Raw genomic sequence first — 7,570 nt, 5'->3', positions numbered from 1 at the left:
AGAGTAAATACTCATTAAGTGAAAATTATTTGCTGATGAAAGATTAAGCGAGTCGGCAACTGGACAAAAGATGGGTGTATGGCAGGGAAAGAGCACATAAGGTTTTCTAATAGATTCAGCTGAGGTTTGTGGTGGTGATATTCAATGTAAGCTGCACAAAAAACTGCAGCTTTGCTTCCAAACATAGATACTTTTAAATTCCTTTCTAAGATCTTTCCTAATATTCCTACAGAAGAAAGCCAAGACCGATCTATTGGAAAATAGCTGGAGAGACTATTTTTATACCTTTAATTAAATATTATAAAGAAGTACGCTTCTGAGAAAAAAAATGTGCTTATATTATAATGTGGGGGTACTTTTCCTAAATGTGTGGTTAGGCTGTTAGAGATAAGAGCATTTATGATTTTCCATATAGATCTGATGAAACAGCTTCTTCATTTACATTTCAAAGAAGGAATTGGATGGGTGAATTATGCAAGAAAAGAAAATAAGACAGAAGCAAAAGAAAGAAATCAAAGTGAGAGAAGCATCATACAGCTACAAATACTTCCTGGAGTTAGCCTGGAAAGAAGAGTGTTCACAGCTCACTGTAGTTTCATGCCTGACAAATGACAAATTTTGACCATTTTACTCTGGGAACAAGAGCATGCATCATGGTTCAGGGATGAGGGGGAGGATTTCTAGTGCTTTTGTTACTGAATATTGGCTTCACACCACTAGTTAATGGCTCTTTAGATGTGCCCTGGAGAGTAACTCTTCCTCAGCAAACCCGAGGAGTGGTACACCCATGCAGACAGAGCCTGGCTCCCATCAATGTCCGTGGGTCCTTGGGAAGCTGGATCTGATGTCCCTCGGGATGTTGCCGCACCGATGTCTCTGGCACTGTTCCCGCACCAGGTGAGACTCGGCATTGAGGCTGCCGAGCCTGCTGGCACAAAGGAAAAGATTTGCATTCCCACCTCTTGCTCTGGCCACAAGTAAATAACTGAAGCCCAGGGTGGGGAGGGTGTCTGCCTCCGACGCCCTGCCTCCTGCCACCTGATATCCCAGCTATTTAGTCCTTCCCTCCGCTTCCCAGCCAGCAGCAGGCAAGAGCCAGCAAGCCCCAGCTGGAAAGGGAACAGCCTGGCCGAGACAGAGTGAGTACAATGATTTAAATGGAGCGAGTTGGACAGTTGTCAATGGAAAGGAAATTAGTTGGAATCTAAATTTAAGTAAAAGAAACTACCCACGTTACCGACACTGTAAATTGGATTAAAATTAAGTCCTACGGGAAAATCGATGGAAAGAGATAAACAAGTAAGTCAAAATGACAGCAGAAAGAGGCAGATGCTCCCTGAGAGCTTATTCAAGAGAACCAGTCAAAAATAGAAAATAAAATTTAATTGAGCCAATCCAAATCTAAATGATAGAAAAATAAAGGGAAATTGGAAGAAATTAGAGAGAAAGCCCAAGGAAAATATTTTTAAGAATGTTATAAATCAGTACACAAAACAGAAAATGGAGGGGAAATTAAAGAAAGGAAAAAGGCAATTTTAATTATGTCTTAGAGTAAGTGAAATTAAGTGCCTAGGAGCAGAGGTTTTTTAATAGAATGCATTTGTTTACATGAAAGTAGACTTCAATTGACATGAAGATGTTTTTTGAAAACTGGGTACTTTTTTTTTACCTGTATGTGCTGTTACAAAGCCTCTGAAATGCATGTGTCCTCACTCCATGCTCTGAAAAACATCGGTGTTTTCTCTCTCTCTTTTCCTTTCCAGGTTCATCCCTTACAGAGGAGCTGCTCAAGGCTGTGGGCAGCTGGAGCTGCCTGTGTTCTGCCAGCCTCCCACGAGGGTCCGGAGCACAGGGAGCCTGTCCCAGGGTGAAAGGCTTTACCTTTCCTTGGCCATACCTACAGTACCACTGGATGTCACTGTTGTTTCATAAAAGACAAAAATCTTACTGTGATCTTTTTGATAGATGATGTTTAGTACATAAATATATATATATGTATTTATATTCTCTTTCCTACAACTTTTTTGCACAAGGGTTGAAATCACAGAAAGCCTGTGCAATCTCCTGGCTCTCAGTCACGTTTTAGATGATTATTTTTGCAGAGACTGTGTTTATGGGCCCTTTTGTGGCATTCTAAGAGGCATCTCTTCCATAAAGGATTGTTTTCTGCTGTGGTAGATATAGAGTGTGGCAGAGCTGCCACAATAGATTTCAATCGTTTTGGGGTTTCTTTTCTTCCATTTGTTTTATTTCCAGGGAAATATTTCAACTCCCCTCACCTGGACAGATTGCAGCTGTGTTTGGGTGGAGGTGTGAGCTGCCTGTGGAGCAGCAGCATCTGCTGCTGTCTGTGGTGAGCCCAGAGAGCTGGGCACTGCCAGGGCAGCGCTGCCCATAAATCAGGATTACCCTGGAGGCGTCTGCTTCCCTCCACTGTTACAGAGGAATGTGCAGAGACTGCCCCTAAATCTCCTGTAGTAAGAGTCAGTGAGAAACTCAGATCCTATTCCTTACAGAGAAAAAAGCTCTTTTTTCTTCCCCATTGGTTGCCTGAGGTGGTATTTAGCTGGTCAAATGAAGACAAATAACTCTCTTTAAAGCCAGTGGAGAGGAACAGACAGTTCCAGGAAAGTGATTCATCCCATCTGAAAGAACACTTGTAACAGATAGGTGAGGTAGGTAAAGGCTTTTAGGCACCTATTTCTGCTGAGTAACACTGCAGAAACCCTCAGTAACCAGTCACACAAGAAGATTCCGACCCATTTTTCCTGGTATTGGCACTTCTACAGCAGGGTTTGTGTGAAACAGTAGGCAGGCCTTTTCTATATAAACTCCACTCCATTATTAATCATCTTGGAGGCAACTTTCTGTGTATTTCCCTAATGCTGAACATGCCAGAAAAGGCACACAATGCCCAGTGACTCACCCCAAACTGCCCATCAGGAGCTCTGCTATCTCCATCCAGGGACTGAGAGTGAGTCAAGAGAGCCCTCTATAGCGCTGCTGAAATACACCAGGAGCTGAACCAACAATTTGGCAGTATGGACAGTGGCACTGCTGTGCCCAACAAGGCTTCTGGTGCCATTTCATAATCAGTGCTGCAGCTCAGGTAAAAAAAAATCTACATATTTCTGTCGGTGGCAGGTACATAGATCTCAGTTCCAGTCCCCAGCTCCCAGAGGTTTATCTGGTACACTGAGGACAAGAAAACTGTTGTTACATATGACAGGATCTGAAATGCAATGCTGAGAAAGTGGTCCTCTATTTGCATGAAAATAGTTCAGCTCTGTAAACTGTTCTCCCTCTCACACCCATTTCAAGCATCAGTGTTATAGACTTCTTTAAGACATCATCGACCTTCCCCAGCATGACTGGTCCATGCAATGAGATAGCAGCTGTGGACTTCTGGAGCACAGTATGAAAGTCCAGCTCCTCTTAAGGAGCTCTTAAGAGGTCAGGCAGGTCTGAATAGGGTAAATAAAGAGCATAAGAAATTTCTGACAGTTGCCTGTATCACTTAATGGGAAAAAATGAAAAGAAGAGACAAAGATTGAGAATAAATGCCTTATTATTCCAGTGAGAAGTTAACATAATTGGGGCTAAAGGTCGTGAATGCAGACTGGCCTAAGAGATTTGCCAATTTTAATTAAAAATTGTGCGAAAACAACAAGGAGGAATAATGTGTGCTGTGCAGATTGAACAGGAGCCTCTTAAGTCCCTGCTGTTTCTAGCAGCACTCTTTTAATTTTGTATCCATAAATAAAGGATTGTGGAAAGACTGCTGTCATTTAATACAGCACAGCAAAATGTCTGAATCATGCAAAGTTAGTTTCAGGGAGTCAAAATGATAAGACATTTCTAAAAATAAAGCTTTCTAAGGTAACTGCTCAGAGTGGGGCTCCCCTGGGGTGTGATAGGCAATTCCTCCATTTCTCCACGGCATAAACCTCTGCCACCATCTGCATCTTTGGGCTACTGGTACCTACAAAGGCAGGAAACTTGTCTCCCCAGTGTGTACATGGGCACACTAGCTGCATCTTCTAGGTCTTATTTTGATGGACAGCAGGAGGTTTGTACCTGCCAGGCAGCCTCGGGCACTCCTTGGAAGTGCGCAGTGCGCCGGGGCTCCAGCCGGGCTTTCAGAGCACCCTGCTCGCTCTCGGGGGCTGCCGTGGGGCCGAGGCTGCTGCTCCTGCCCGGCCACAGCCCGCGTGCCTGACAGGCAGAGCTGCAGACACATTATGTGTGTAAAATGAAGCAGCCTGCAGAGCGCTCAGAGAGACGTGCGAGGTGTGGGGCAGGCTGAGATTCCACCCCGCTGCCTCCTCCAGTGCTGCGGTGGTTGCGTGATGCCCCCGGCTGCAGGGAGCTGAGGAATATCGCTGAACCCTCACTTCTTCCCCAGCTCCGGGGCTCCTCAGGACAGAGGGTAACACTAAGAGTATCAGTTTTTCTATATTTGTCATGCATTTCCTCCAATTTGTTGCCATTATTCCCATCACTCAAAATGTGACTAGTGATTTACAAAAGATGGAACAAGCCTGATCCTTCTCTCCTGTGTTTGCTTCCCAAGATGTTTCCTGGTACACGTTCCCGTGGCAGCCGTGGAGATCTAATCCTCTTCACGCTCGTGGCTCGGGCACTTGGAGACTGTCACGGGCTGGGATCTGGGACCCGTTGTTCCTTCACGCTCCACAGCGCAGGGAGGCTGGGAACAGACACGGGACCGTGGCTGAGCCCTGCGCGGGGACTCGGCCGACACGGGAGCTCCTCCTCGCGGCTCCGAGAGCCACGCACCAGGGAGCCCCATTCCCGCTGGGAGCGCTTCGAGGCGGGGAAGCGGCACCGCGGGAGCGGGAAGCTGACGGCATCGCTGTGCAGCACCCTTTTAGAAAGCTTTTTCCATTTGCTGTTATCTCCACGAGTCATATGTACGCAAATTAAACACGGCTGGTAGCCGCTAAATAGGTATTTCTTGCCAAAAATATCGGCTCCCTGGGATCTCCACCCTCTCGGGTTTGCAAACTGCATCAGATGCCACATAAGACATCCTCCAAAATGTGCTGACACTCATACCAGGCATCAGGCAAGAAGCTCCCATCCCTCCTCACTTTTTCCCTTTAATCCTTCTTTTTTTCTCCCCCGTGATTTTAGGTTCTTACTTTTACATTTCTAAGCAATTAATTCTTTGGCTCCCATGTAGAATCAACAGGTGTGGAATGACTGATACCCTCCATCTGGTTGCTGCTGATAAGGTAATCCTGGGAGTTGAGGGCAATATCTCCAATAAGCTTAAACCACAGCAGCATAATCTATTTGCAAGAGAGAACAAGCCCTGCAGCCAACATTGTTATTTCAAGGGAACAACTAAGCACAGACAGCACTTTCACAGGAGAGGTAGGAGGGTTTCCACCCTCCTATTTTTCCCCTGGGAGTGATGATTCACTCGGTGCTGTTGTACCCCCTCTTAGAAAAAGGGAAAGCTTTGCTTTTGAAATTTGCCCCCCAAACCTATGATTTCTGAATCAAATCATCACTTTGTTTCTTTACATCCCACTCATGGGTCCGTATTTAATCTTCCCCAAGGCAATGGGAAAAGATGACTGTTGGCTCTGGGTTGATAATAAGTATTATTTTCTGTAACTTCCATAAAACTACGATAGCTGCTGAATTCTGATGTGAGGTGTGACGAGAGCAATGGGGTGTGCTTGGGGTGCCCTCTGCAGATGAAGGGCTCTGTCACCTCCGCTCAGGTTTGTGTCTGTGGTGACAGTCAGGGGACTGACACACTGAGAACCGCGTCGCCTCCCCTCCAGATGTTGTCCCGGTCTGTGGCACGAACCACGCAGTGTCGTGCCGACAGCATCACAAACCTACGCCTTTCCTGGCGCCCATTTCCTGGGATTTCAGCCAACAGCTGTGGGGTTTATTTTAATGACGATTTCTGTTCTTAGCTTTCACTGTGTGCTTACCCTGTTCAAATACCTCCTCTAGTTTTCCCAGAGCCAAACTCGTGCTGCGGGGTTCGCAGCCGAGCCGATCCGAGCCACCCCGCCGGCGGCAGCCAGACGGCCCTGTAGCTTCCTGGGGAGCCATGGGAATTAACAGCGTGTACCTTCTCCTCTGGGCTGCGGGAAGTGCAGAGGGCATTTTTAAGCCGGTCTCTGCTTAAAAAAACAAGCGGGCAGTGCTCTGGCAGACAGGTTTCCCGAGGCGCAGGACGGGGCGATCCCGCCCCCGTCACCCAGGGACACTGGCGTGCCGGAGGCACCGGGATGCGGAGCTGCCCCCGTGCTGGACGCCACGGCCCGGTACTGAGCACCAGCGGTGCCACCGCAAGCACGGCGCTGATGGCGTCGGCGGGAGTCACGGCATCATTGCACCTCACAATTTGTATCTTTGCTTCTGTCAGCCACGGCAACATTACAGCACCTGGTTTAGACAGCGAATGCGCTCGTCTGTGTCCGAGCGGGCAGCAGCCAGCAGCAATCCCTCAAGCTGCGGGCGGAGGGGGAGCGGGGAACATCCGGGCTCTCCTTCATGAAGAGTTAAGCGTTTCCTGTTATACCTCGAGCTGCTGCTGGTGTCACACATTACCCCATCTGCTGGTGAGCAAAGCAAGGAGCTCGCAGCAACGAGGGGGAGTCCCTCGTTGCATCATGTCCCCTACCGTGGACAGGGGTGTCTCGGCCATTCTGGTGCTCAAGGCTCCCCAAGGATACTGGGAGCCCTCGTCCTGCCAACCCACTGTGGGGAATCCCTCTGCCTCCACCTGCTGCTCGAGACCAAATACACTTTTCCTGCCCCCAAGGTTTATGTAGTCCCTGGGTTTACCAGATGAAAAGTTAAGATTAAACATACATAGTTGATTCTCCAGAGAGAGTTTCATCTCTGTTACCTCCCTTCTAAATCCCCAAGGACATCAGGACACAGAGACAAGACTTTCAGCTCCCAGTTAAGACACAGGGATTGCCTCTGCCAGCACTTTTAAAACTGACTCTTAAGAGATGTGGCTCTTCCCCCTCCCTGTAGTCCTCCTGCCCAGTCCCAGGCAGCCCCAGCAAGAGGGCTCCAGCTGCACCCACCTCAGCATCCCAGTTTTTCCATGACCCTGCCACCACTGAGCCAGCGCTCATACTGGGTGCCCAGCTGAGATGCTGCTGTTTGCATCAGAGACAGCAAGTGGGGAAGGAGTGAGCTGCAGTAATGACATGGAACAGTTTATGTGATGCTCACATACGTGCCTTTCGGGACAAGCACAGGACACAGAGGTGATGGGAGGGATCTGCGTGCTGTCAACCCATCTCAGAATAAATGAATGAGTAAAGCCAAAATTCTGATTACTTTTGCACCTGGGGAGTTTCACTGGTGCTAATTACATAGTGGAAATGGAGGATTCATGTAAGCAAGATTCAAATCAGTCACTGATATTTAGCTCTGCTTCAGGTCCTCTCTATAGTGTTGCTTCTGTTGAAGTGAAGAATGAAACAAAGAGGGGAAAACCTAAATAGTGATTAATGAAGAACAGTCCTTATTTAATCACAGCTTTCAATTCAGACTTTATAATTTA

At 47.5% G+C, this 7,570-nt stretch overlaps 1 long non-coding RNA gene across 1 annotated transcript; it reads left to right on the top strand.

The window, feature by feature from the left end:
• The first annotated feature begins 551 nt into the window (after positions 1-551).
• LOC121672003 lies at positions 552-2,003 on the top strand. The gene is made up of 2 exons (XR_006018716.1): positions 552-1,139; positions 1,764-2,003. It is a non-coding gene; the product is annotated as an uncharacterized LOC121672003 (long non-coding RNA).
• Positions 2,004-7,570: the final 5,567 nt, after the last annotated feature.

This window comes from Corvus kubaryi, unplaced genomic scaffold (assembly GCF_017639235.1).
Source record: "Corvus kubaryi isolate FWS band 111438036 unplaced genomic scaffold, C.kubaryi_AGA036_p1.0 37398, whole genome shotgun sequence".
NCBI lineage: Eukaryota > Metazoa > Chordata > Aves > Passeriformes > Corvidae > Corvus > Corvus kubaryi.
The sequence above is the reverse complement of the archived record's forward strand: the minus strand, read 5'-3'. Positions and strand labels throughout refer to the sequence as shown.